The sequence below is a fragment of the Salmo trutta genome, chromosome 22 (genome assembly GCF_901001165.1).
Source record: "Salmo trutta chromosome 22, fSalTru1.1, whole genome shotgun sequence".
NCBI classification, from domain to species: domain Eukaryota; kingdom Metazoa; phylum Chordata; class Actinopteri; order Salmoniformes; family Salmonidae; genus Salmo; species Salmo trutta.
The window spans coordinates 16,240,661-16,254,139 of NC_042978.1; the positions used below are offsets into that span (position 1 = coordinate 16,240,661).

General features: G+C 42.7%; 1 long non-coding RNA gene across 1 annotated transcript; it reads right to left on the reverse strand.

Moving 5' to 3' along the window:
* Window positions 1-6,045: 6,045 nt before the first annotated feature.
* LOC115158997 (uncharacterized) lies at window positions 6,046-6,601 on the reverse strand. The gene is made up of 2 exons (XR_003868805.1): window positions 6,460-6,601; window positions 6,046-6,210 (listed from the first exon to the last, which is right to left on the reverse strand). It is a non-coding gene; the product is annotated as an uncharacterized LOC115158997 (long non-coding RNA).
* Window positions 6,602-13,479: the final 6,878 nt, after the last annotated feature.

Here is a 13,479-nt window from a genome sequence, read left to right on the forward strand (position 1 = left end):
ATACAGGCTGTCTGCCATCTGCCCGGTACAGTTGTAATCGGATTCATCCGTGAGGAGCACACTTTGCCTGCGTGCCAGTGGCCATCGAATGTAAGCATTTGCCCACTGAAGTCGGCTACTATGCTGAACTGCAGTCAGGTCAAGACCCTGGTGAGGACGACAAGCATGCAGATGAGCTTTCCTAAGACGGTTTCTGACAGTTTCATCAGCTGTCCACGTGGCTGGTCTCAGACGATCCTGCAGGTGAGGAAGCCGGATGTGGAGGTCCTGGGCTGGCGTGGTTACACGTGGCCTGCGATTGTGAGGCCGGTTGGACGTACTGCCAAATTCTCTAAAACAACGTTGGAGGTTGGCTTATGGTAGAGAAATTAACATTGCAAGATTCAAAAGGCACTCGCACATCTGAGCAGTCTTGTTGCAGGTGCATGGCAACAATTAAAGCAATGAAACAGGATGAAGGAAACCGCACACTGCTCTTGATAGTATCACTGGTATTTCATAAGCTTACGTATCGGCCCAAAGGCCTTCGTCAGAGCTTTTGTGAATTTTCGAAAACAGCACCTCTATGTAGACCTAGCCCCACCCACATCCGTTCCACATATGGAAAGGAGTTGGAGGCAAAGGAAAAATAAATAAGTGCTACCAAGTGCTACCAGAGAAATTAACATTATTAATTATCTGGCAACAGCTTTGGTGGACATTCCTGCAGTCAGCATGCCAATTGCATGCTCCCTCTGTGGCAATGTATTGTGTGACAAAACTGCATATTTTAGAGTGGCCGTTTATTGTCCCCAGCTGTTTAATCAGCTTCTTGATATGACACACCTGTCAGGTGGATGGATTATCTTGGAAGAGGAGAAATGCTCACTAATAGGGATGTAAACAAATTTGTGCACAAAATTTGAGATATATATTTTTTGTGCGTATGGAACATTTCTGGAATATTTTATTTCAGCTCATGAAACATGGGATCAACACTTTACATGTTGTGTTTATATTTCTGTTTAGTGTATTTGTCATTTTAAAGTGTTTTTCATGGTTGCAAAGGGACACAAATGCCACTGCAATTCAAGAACATTGTACAATCAGAAGTCACTGTATGTAACAAAAGTACAAGCACCAATCACATAAATAGCATGCCTTTCACATTTGCTCCCCCTTTAAGCTGTATTACACTGACCACACCTCCCAGAAGAGAAGAATACATCTACCAATGTTGAAAACGTTCAACTATACAGCTGAAATAGCAGCTCCTGATGCAAACCATGGCCCTGTCTCTTTAAGAGGTAAAATAAGATCACATTGTTATTCTGGGTTTGTCCACATGCTGCTTGTGGAGGTGGACGGATAGTGGTGGTGATGGTGGTGTGGAGATGTGTAGGAGTCTCGAAACATGTGTCTCCGGGGGGCAATATGGATTAGGGAGAGAGAGGGGGGGGGGGGGGGGGTGTAGACAGACAGAGAAAAAGAGGATAGTCCTTTCAGTGTCCTCTCTGCTTTATAGATCTTCCATGGTGGAAATTGGATAATTTCCCCAAAGATTCTCCCAAGTGGTGCTGTGCCGTGACTAGTCAAAGCTATTAGTAGACCTCTAATTCTGTCGTTATGTGGAGACCACAGCTGATGCCTTGGATGCTACACTTCCCCGATTTCAGCACTGCACAGATCATTTTCACTTGTCATTATAAAGCTAACTTCAACCATTGTTTTTGAGATGTAGGCATATCCTGGGTAAGGCTTTGCGTTTTTTCCCCACTCACCTTAGAAAGCCCATTCACAGCAGGTTCAATGCAATAAATCAATGTATTAAATGTGTTGAAGTATGTTCAGGGACATGCTGCGGTCCCTACCCCTAAGTGTAAGACTAGTGATTAAAGCTAATAGTAATTATTGAAATGCTCTACAGTGGAGCTGGAGTGAATTGAAGGGCTCACACAAATGAAGGGGGTGGAGGCTGGAGAGGGTTGGCAGTACTCCAGGTGAAGAGGAGGTGAGTCATGCTTAACTCAGACAGACTATCCGTGTTTGTGTGTGTGTGTGTGTGTGTGTGTGTGTGTGTGTGTGTGTGTGTGTGTGTGTGTGTGTGTGTGTGTGTGTGTGTGTGTGTGTGTGTGTGTGTGTGTGTGTGTGTGTGTGTGTGTGCAGTGTGTGAAATCTGTGCATGCCTCTGTGTATGTGTGTGCTTGTGCCCATTTGAGTGAGGATGTGTGTGTGAGCATGTGCAAGAAATAGTCATGGTCCATGCGACCTATATCAAACTGCTAAGGGACGGAGGGAACCTGTAAGTATACACACACACACACACACACACACACACACACACACACAGCTAATAAAAACGTGTATCTGTCTGAGGGGGACAGAAAGGTGACTTGGAGTTGTGAGGCCAAATCTGTTCCTTGTCACTTATACAGATTTACCACTCACCCCCAGGAGCTGTGTAGAGAAGGTCTGTCTGGAACCTGCTACTGGGAGATAGAAAACAGCGGGGACCGTGTTTCTCTAGCTGTCTCATATAAATGGATCTGCAGGAGAGGAGAGGTTTGGAGGCAGTGATCAGTCCTGGGGTTTGGAGAGTCATTGCAGTGGCTGGGTTTTCTGGCACAATAGTATGAAGACTACTGCCGTAGGCGCACTTGTCTACCGCCCCTCAATAGTAGTATTGGGAGTGTACCTGGACCACAGTGCAAAAACTATTCTTCTTCAACATCTGACAGAATGATCTTCCTCCACAGAGTCCAAACCCCGTTCACTGAGCCCCTCTATCCTGTGTACTTTGTCTGGGATGCATCTGTCTGTGAAGATACTGACACCAATACGGTGAGGAACTTGCATGCAGTATGACATGCTCAAACCCCTGAATCAATAGATTTGAATATTTCACAATGTTGAAATAAACGTTTACATGGATACTCAAGATTGTGTTGTCCATGTGAATTACTGTAAAAAGGTTTATTTTGAAACTCCAAAGTCCACCAAGTCTTCCACAGTCAGCATCAGCCCTCTATCAGAGAGGAACAAAAATGCAGGCTAAAATATTGGTCATGTCGGCTGCCCACATTGGGCCAATGTGCCCTACTCATCCACTCCACATTAGCGCCAAGGCATTGGCCCAGGGCAGCCCACTCTATGCCAATTTATCAGTTTTCTTGATTATTTAATAGGACTTGTATTTATCACAATTTAACTCAATGCATAAATTGTTTAATTTTCACGTCTGACCTATTTAGCAAATGTGTTACATCGCATCAGAAAGACAACCAAGTTGTTGTTATCACATAAATATTTTTTTTATAAGATAAACACTTTTTGAGCATTACACAACAGAACACTTAAAGGGAAATTTCACCTTAATATGATTCTGGGTTTGTTTTGATCGTGTCTGAGGCACTACTAATTCAGTGAGATGTGTTTCACACATAATTGGCTACCAAGAAGGCGTGTCTGGGTTTGATACACCCAATGACTGCATCCGGTGTATTGACGGGGTGGACGAGATCTGAAAATGAATGTAGTCCTGCTTTGTGGAATTTCATGAAGCCTCTATGCTATACCGATTGCAGTGTGCGTGTAGATATGCTTGTCTTTTGATAGAGCAATTGGACATCTTTCAGCAATGTTAAATGTAAATGCTCCTATTCAGGGGCGCAACTTTGGTTTTAGAAGTGGGGAGGACATAACTTAAAAAATAATAATAATAATAGTAATCCAGTCGGATAAGCACTCCAAACAGCCTACCCGACCGCTTGGAGGCGTCCACATGGTCCTAAAGCACACCGTTGCCTCGTTTTGTATCACATTCCAATAATAACACTGGGGGGGACAAAACTGCAATTTCAGAATGTGGGGGGGATATGTCCCCCCAGTCCGCAGTGAAAGTTGCGCCTCTGCTCCTGTCGGCATATTCATTGCTAGATATACACTGCCCCACAGCTTGCATCGGGCATTCACTATGAGTGCCGGAATACACAGGAAGTTGAAACTCTTCTGGTGAAATTCAAATTCACTTGTTCTAGCTTGTGGTGTGGTGATTTTTTATGTTTATGACAAAACATAATGTTGTTAATATAGTAATGACTATATACAGTGCCAGAGCCAAGGTGAAATTTCCCTTTAAACTGGAACAACACTCAGTAACGGTTACACAAAAATAACTGTATGCAACCTACGCACAAATATTCAAATAGTCCCCGCTTCTACATTATGAAGTAGTTGACAAGCTGGGCTTGGTGTTAGCTAGCCTGTGCTGGGCTAGCCCATGTTGGTCTGGTCTGGGCTAGGCTTGGTGTGAGCTAGCCAGTGTTGGGGTTCGTGTGGGCGTGCCCATGCTGGGCTAGCCCATGTTGGGCTTGTGTGGGCTTGGTGTGGGCTAGCCCATGTTGGGCTTGCTGTGGGCTTGCCCGTGCTGGGTTAGCCCATGCTGGCCTGGTGTGGGCCAAACAGTCCCAATGTGGTTTGCTGGGGTATTAGTGTTGGAAAACAAGCAGCGAGTCGGTAAGTTGGCTGACAGGGAGGGGTGTGTACAAAGAGGACATTCTGTTCTAGACAAAGCCAGCTTCCAGCGAGCTGGCTTCCACCCCCGCCTGCCCACCCCGGCCCACCAGCCTGTCTCTCTGCCTAATTTCTCTGCCAGACCCTTTCCTCTCCACCAACGCCATAGAGGAAGAGCAAATAAAAAGCTGTTGTCATGGAAACCTGCCGTGCCTTCCTCCTCATCCCCTCATTCCTCCTATCTACACTCAAGAGAATGGAGGACATCAAGAGGAAAAACAGTGAAAGCAAAAGGGTCTGTTTGCAGATATAGGAGAGAGTGCTGCTCACAGGCAGTGAACTCCTCAAGTACAAGCACATGCATTCAGGTGGCCTACTTATGTCTTATCCATTCTGATCTGCTTGGTTTCCACCTGCCTCTATTCATGCCCCTATCAAGGTGTCACAAAAGCAGTATGTATCCGGATAACTGCATTTCAATACCTACTTTTCCAAACAAGGCTTTGCACAGAGACAAAGATTCCTTGATAGAGGTTACAGGAAATACAATCCTCCAGCTCCAGAGGTGTCTCTCTACACAGCACAGGGAGGAGTTGCTATGTCGTTGTTGTTGTTATGGTGTCCCTCCGGTAAGAACATAAGAGTCTTGTAGGAAGCCAGCCAGCCAGCGTCAACGTCACCATATCCTGGCATGGAGGATACAAACAAACAGCCCTGGTTGCCGTGGGTGTGTCCTGGCTGCCTGGCGGCCTGACGCACTACCACTCCGCCCATGCTCCTGGGGGAGGGCCCTCACATATCACTCAGGTTTCCATTCATTCAAGATGAGACACAGCTGACATGACAAGAGAGTTGCCATGGCAACAGTTGTGGGTACAGCAGCACCGCATGCTCTTACATGTCGGATAATGAAGTCACTCAGATCATCTCCCTTTAGGCTTTTACCTCTTACCTCTTACCGGCCTTGTCTCTTGATCTTGTTCCTGTTGTTGTAATTTTCCACCTTTTTGTTCTACCAGATTCAACAATTCCATGTTTGTTATTTTGTAGGAGTTGTGTTGTGAGGGAGTTTGAATACATGAGGATGTGGTTCAATGTTGATCAATGTTATATGCAGTTCAATGTTGATCAATGCTATATGCAGTTCAATGCTGATCAATGCTATATGCAGTTCAATGTTGATCAATGTTATATGCAGTTCAATGCTGATCAATGTTATATGTAGTTCAATGCTGATCAATGCTATATGCAGTTCAATGCTGATCAATGCTATATGCAGTTCAATGTTGATCAATGCTATATGCAGTTCAATGCTGATCAATGCTATATGCAGTTCAATGTTGATCAATGCTATATGCAGTTCAATGCTGATCAATGCTATATGCAGTTCAGTGCTGATCAATACTATATGCAGTTCAATGCTGATCAATGTTATATGCAGTTCAATTCTGATCAATCCTATATGCTGGTCAATGCTGATCAATCCTATATGCTGGTCAATGCTGGTCAATGCTGGTCAATGCTGGTCAATGCAAAAATCAACAGCATCTGTGATGATGGTTTGAGAATGCTTCTTTATTCAGCACAGTTAAATACAGAATCATTGTCACAAACAAAATATATATTTCAATTCTGAATTTAGCTAGGGTAGATGAGGCAGCAATTCTCCACACTTCCCTCTGATGCATGGAGCAGCATGATTGGCACGTGGAAAAAAATCTTTAAAGAAAACCAGAAGAACAAAGTGTTTGTCAAATGAGTCTATCATCCCCAACAGCTAATGTATTTGATATGATAATTATGTTTGTGTTTATTTGTTTTCCTGCAACTTGTTAGACTAATTAGAGTTTAACAAGCCAATTAAGCAGAAGTTTGTGAAGGTAAAGAGAAGCATCTCTTTTTTCCAGAGTTTGCCTTTCATGGTTGGGAGGTTGGTTATTATATTTATATTTATTTGATGCCACCCACCACAGCCTTATATGATATTAATTGATAGGCTATCCTGAAATTGCCACGGTTGATCTCAGATGTATGACTGTTGAGGATATACGTAGAGCACTGACTTCGTGTCGGCGACAGTTCCCTTTTCAGTATTCAACATTACTTTTTTTTTGGCCTGTTGAAACAAGATGAAACAGAAACATGTCTCTTCAGTGCAAATTGAGCCTCTATATCAACCACCGTCTCAACCCCCTCTACTACTCTCATGTCCCAGTGTACCAACCAGTACAACACCAATGATTTTCAACACCCCTTTCTATTCCTTCCTTCTAATACATAATAATAATAATAATAATAACAATACTGTATGTGCCATTTAGCAGATGCTTTTATTCAAAGCAACTTACAATCATGCGTGCATACATTTTACGTATAGGGGGTCCAGGGCCTCTCTGTCTCCTTCTAAAATGGTCCTCTAATGGTGTTTTCAATAGATCCGCCGCAGCCATTTAGATAAGAGGATACATTCCCTGTGACATTCAAAAGCAGTCACTACCCCTCATCCACCCTTCCATTGTGACCATCTTCTGTGCCCTATAATGAGTGTGTGCACGCCCATGCCATTATAAATAGCCAGTGTCCTGGTTAAAAGCAACACCTCTCTCTGCGTGCTGTATAATTGGCCTGTGTGATTCACCATGATAAATCATGCCAGTACGTGTTCTGTTCTCTGAGCTGGACGGGGGGGAGGAAGACTGTACAATGTACTGGAACATGTGTCATGTGTGTGTGTGGGGGGGGGGGCTTATTTGTGTCTGTGACTGTGACTTGAGAAAGTATTCACACCCCTTGACTTTTTCCACGTTTTGTTCTGTTACACCCTGAATTTAAAATTGATTACATTGAGATGTTTTTTGTCACTGGCCTACACACAATACCGCATAATGTCCAAGTGGAATTATGTTTTTTAAATGTTTACCCCACACATACAATTATCTGCAAGGTCCCTCAGTCGAGCAGTGAATTTCAAGCACAGATTCAACCACAATGACCAGGGAGGTTTTCCAATGCCTCGCAAAGAAGGGCACCTACTGGTAGATGGGTAAAAATGAAGAAGTCTGACACTGAATATCCATTTGAGCATGGGGAAGTAATTAATTACACTTTGGATGGTGTATCAATACACCCTGTCACTACAAAGATACAGGTGTCCTTCCTAACTCAGTTGCCGGAGAGGAAGGAAGCCGCTTAGGGATTTCACCATGAGGCCAATGGTGACTTTAAAACAGTTACAGTTTAATGGCTGTGATAGGAGAAAACTGAGCATAGATCAATAACATTGTAGTTACTCCACAATACAACCTAAATGACAGAGTGAAAAGAAGGAAGCCTGTTGCAACAAGGCACTAAAGTAATACTGCAAAAAATGTGGCAAAGCAACTTTTTGTTCTGAATACAAAGTATTATGTTTGGGGCAAATCCAGCAAAACACATTACTGAGTACCATTCCACATATTTTCAGTGGTGGCTGCATCATGTTATGGGTATGCTTGTAATCGTTAAGGACTGGGGAGTTTTTCAGAATAAAAAAGAAACAGAATGGAGGAAAAATCCTAGTTGAAAACCTTGTTCAGTCTACTTGATGAGTTCACCTTTCAGCAGGACAATAACCTTAAACACAAGGCCAAATCTACACTGGAGTTGCTTACCAAGAAGACATTGAATGTTCTTGAATGGCCCAGTTACAGTTTTGACTTAAATCTAATAGAAAATCTTTGCCAAGACCTGAAAATGATTGTCTAGCACTGATCAACAACCAATTTAACAGAGCTTGAAAAAATTTGAAAATAAAAATATGAATACGTTGCAAAATCCAGGTGTGGAAAGCTCTTAGAAACTTGCCCAGAAAGACTCACAGCTGTTTTCGCTGCCAAAGGTGCTTCTACAAAGTATTGACTCAGGGGTATGAATACTTATGTAAATTAGATATTTCTGTATTTCATTTTCTGTATTTCATTTTCAACAAATGTGCAAATATTTCTAAAAACATGTTTTCACTTTGTCATTATGGGGTATTGTGTGTGTTTAATCAATTTAGAATGCAGGCTGTGTATTAAGTAAAGGAGTATGAATACTCTCAAGGCACTGTGTGTGTGTGTGTGTGTGTGTGTGTGTGTGTGTGTGTGTGTGTGTGTGTGTGTGTGTGTGTGTGTGTGTGTGTGTGTGTGTGTGTGTGTGTGTGTGTGTGTGTGTGTGTCCATGCATGTGCGTATATTTGTGGTTCAGGTGCAGGCAGTAGAGGTGTGACAGGCCACATTATCACTGTGTTTGGTATTTTCCTGCCTTGCATTCCCTCCCTCGTTAATGGTGATAGACAGAGTGATTGAGTGATGGACACCCACTTAATTGCCACCTGCTGTCTCTGGCCTATGAGCCAGCTAGGTAGGTGGGGAGGGTAATGGCTGAAGAGGAGGATAAATATGATGCATCTCCTAGAGGACAAAAATACATGCCTCTGAACAGCTAATGTACTGGATGCTTATTAAGCTATAATTATACGTGGACATCATTTGGCATCAGTAAGTGTGTGTGTGTGTGTGTGTGTTTATACACCTATGCATGTGTACGTGTGTTTATGCGTGTGTGCTCCCAAAAGCACATGTGGGTGTATGGTGGGTAGCTGAGATTTGCAGTAATAACCCGGGATAGGGAGTGAGGTGTGAGGAGACAGGAAGAGGAAATACAGTTCACTGGCCGCCCACTACTTCCTGTGTTTCTGTCGCCTACTCATTCAGCCCACGGACCAGCACTGCATCTAAAACCAGTTTGTTTAGAGGCACTGAGATAGAGATAAGATAGAATCTCTAAGACAAACATAGTGAGAGAAGGTTTTGGAATGCTCCTTCTGAGAAAACAATGGCTCTGTCTGTCATGTCACTGCAGCAAGATTATGCACAAAAAAATTATCCATTCCAGATCAGATGATCTCTGGCTAGATCTGTACGCTGAGTCACTAGGATTCATAAATACTGTTATGAGTAACATTACAGATAAATTAAAGTCATGTAACATTCATGGTTTTTATCTGTCACTTGTCTCACGCTTGTCTCAAAGTACATCCCAATAAAACAATCTGGACTTCCAAGCAAAAAGCGAAGATCTATTTTATAGCACAGCTGCAGTAGCGCTTAGTGTCCAGCAGGGGTCCTCCACTCATTAGCTGATGATTGTGACTGTCCTCTCTATCCCGAGAGAGAGAGCAGCTGATCTGTTCACTGTGACTGAACTGCAGTACTTCTCTATCCAGTGACCCCAGTATGGAGCAGCTGTCTGGGGCACATTTCAAACCCTCTGCCCCCTTCAAGGCTCCGGACAACCATACAGTCCAGTGACCCACTTACACTTAGTAAGATGGGAATGGCTGATAAAACATATCTCTCTGGCAGAGTCTAGCGAATAGCGAACCCTTGCCCTTTCGGGCTCCCACATCCCCATTGAACCTTCCGCCCACTCACTGAGGAATGTGGAGAGAGCAGGGAGGGGATACAAGGAGGAGGGGAGGGAGACAGCGGGGGAGAAAGGGATACAGAAAATGGGAGGAGAGGAATAGCGATGGGAAAGAGAGGGGGGAGAGAGCTAGAGGGAAGGAAGAAAGAAAGAGAGGAAAGTTATGATATATGTTCATGTTATGCCAAGCTCTGATGCCTGAGCCATCTCATCTCATGGTATCTGCTTGCTGGGTCATGTAATGTCAGCCCAGGGCCTATATGTTTTACTGTGTGTCCCGCAACAGAGATTTCTATAGGCCTACATGGCCATATTTAGGTTGAGAGCATTCCCTGGTGTTTACTGAACAGGTGGACATTACAGAAGAACATGGTCGCCCAGGATGTCAAACACCCACACTGACAAACACCCTGTTGTGAATCATAGGCCTGTACAATGTGTCACTGTCTGTGTGGAATGATGTTTACCTGGAATACAGCAATGGAATGCCCACTGAGCACAACACATCATTTCAATGTGAAGAATTGGGTTATATTTGATAGATACGTTGATGAGATTCTAACCTATTTTCACCTACTCAAAAACAGCCAAAAGTTTGTTGAATTTCACTATGCTTTCAACCATCTTCAAGCATAACCAAATTCCAATGGAAAATGAAAAGCACACCAAAGATTAAATAAGAATTCTATGTCAGATATTTTGTTTATTTATACAACTTAATGTGTTATCGCTGTGCTTCATCTAAAAGCACAAACAAATGACCTGGAATGCAGTTGACATTACATTAAAAGTACACGGTCCAAGTGATCAAGACGTTTTGCAGATTATTATAGCAATTGACCTGCGACCCTGAATATGCACACTTTCTATGGTTACGTAAGAAGACATTTATTGTTATAGTAACCTCAAGATGTGGCCATGAATGTGTTACTCATTTTAATGGTACGATAAATACTGTTACATTAGTTTGTAAGATAGCCTGAACTTTAGGCTATTGACTGTCTTACAAAAGTAATATTGAATTGTGTTTGGTTGACAACGCAAACAAATATGAACATTTAAAGGAGCTGTATCTGTTGCTTGGATAGTTCCATCAGGGCCACTGACTTAATCGGATTCTTTGACTTTTATTTTTAGTTGAGATGGAGACGTCAATCCAACATATCATTTGTTAACTTGTCGACAATGATGTTACCATGATGAAATAATCCTGTGAATAAAACCCTCAAAACAACAGTTTACGTTGATAACTTTTTTCCAAATCCAACATATTTTCCACATAGAGTCCATGTCACAATACGTTGACAAATTACGTTGAAACTACGTTGATTTAACCCGTTTGTACCCAGTGGGAGGTGACACCTGTGAAGAGGTTACAAAGCTTTGGGAATGAGGATAGTGGAGAAACACAGAGGCGGTGGGTTGTGAGATGAGGTGTGTCAATGACTAAAGTTGAACTAGCCTTATATATCACAGGACAGTCTCATCTGAACGCTCTCACTGTGTTGTAACTAGCAGCAAAACAAAACTTTTTATGACTCATGACATCATACACACCCTGAAGTGTTTGATTAACTTTGTTTTTCTCACCTCTTGTCAACAAGGCGCTTATATCCACTCTCTCTTTGCCAACTGGGCAACAGTTCTTCAAAGCACATTGGGAATGCTGAAAAAGGGCTTGGTCTGGGTAGAACGGTGCTCATTGAATGTGGAATTCCACTGCCGTCACAGCGTAAAGTGTGGTATTGTTGATAAAAGGTTAGATGAAAAGAGCTCCTCTCCAGTGGACGCGCTGAACGAGTGCTGACATTTTGGTTGCATCAGCTGTATCTGATCAAAGACAAATCTACAGAATTCTGCACAATGACCTCCTATGCTGCCTTTTTTATTTCCACAAAAAAACTTCAATTGAAAATCCCCAAAATAATAATTCCATGATCATCAGAATGAACAATAAACAATAACATAACAAAAATGAATCTATCACATTTATTCACTTTTAGGATGTATCTCTGGTTGTGGAGGTCTTCAAGGACATTTTGGAGGAGTGGAAACTCAGTGGGTGGAACATGAAGAGGTTTCACAAGTGGAGTCAGATGGTGATAACACAGAACGTTAAAGCCACACACACACACACACACACACACGCACGCACACATGCACACACGCACACACGCACACACGCACACACGCGCACACACACACCTCTGAGCCTCATGACACAGTGCAGATGGCCACTGCCAGAGGGTCTCCCCTTTGAGAGATGCCCCCTGGAAAGAAATGAAGGAAAATACCACCGTTTCAAAGGTGCTGTTAAATGACAAGACATGAGTATGTCTCTTCCTTGACCTTCATTGTCCCAGCCATCCATGCAGGTCAGGCCTGTGAATGTCACCTCTTTATTTTTCATTGTGAGGAGGAACAGGCAGTCTGCACTTAGAACTTGCCTGACTCCTCAATGCCTAAAGGCGTCCACATGCTTCCCATGCGAATCACTTCGGAACAGTTTGTGCATATATTATGATGATAGATTAAGACGTTTGTTCGTTTTGGTCTTCAGCAAGGGTTTTTTTCAGCTGTCCGTGCATGCAAAATATTTCTCGAGGCAAACCGAAATTAAGTAGCCAAAGTCTACGCCCCTTTGATTGGTCAACAGTAGGGATTCTTCAATGAAGTGCTGTCATTCAACACATTTTTTCACTTGAGAAATACTGCACCAAACATCTTAGTTAGATGTAAAATTGCGTGACTAAGACCTCCTCTACAAAAATGTGAAAATTAATGACCGATTTCTTCAATTATCTTAGATTAATTCGGACTATATTGAAGAAGTGGCTAAGGCGTCTCAAAAGGGTCAAACTACTATTGCCATTTTTGTCTAGTTTTTTAAGCGAATGTCTTTTAAGAGAGTCTGCGAGGCACAGACGTTTACGTCGCCTAGCCGAGTTCTGCTAGGAGCAAACCGAACCTAGTACGCAGACGCCTTTAGTCCCAGTGACTCACTAAAGACCCAAGGCTTTCAATATTAACTCCTCTTTCAACCAACACCTCTGTGACAGACTAACTGGGAGTACCCAGTCTAGCTTAAAGTCCTACCCCAATTTTCTTTTCACCTCATTTAACACCTGATTTAATTGACAAGAGGCACATCTTAATAGGTATCCTCATGATATGGCACAAGTAAGGGAGGAGGCCGATGACAACCCAAAGTCACCATCAGACCAACTCCCTGAATGCCATACACCTTGAAGTTTGCAGTTGTGTCAAAAAAAATACATATTTTGCTCAAAACATACACTACCGTTCAAAGTTTGGGGTCACTTAGAAATGTCCTTGTTTTTGAAAGAAACAATGTCTACAGAGTAGACATGGTTAATGTTGTAAATGACTATTGTAGCTGGAAACGGCTGATTTTTAATGGAACATCTACATATGCGTACAGAGGCCTATTATCAGCAACCATCACTCCTGTGTTCCAATGGCACGTTGTGTTAGTTAATCCTAGTTTATCATTTTAAAAGGCTAATTGATCATAAGAAA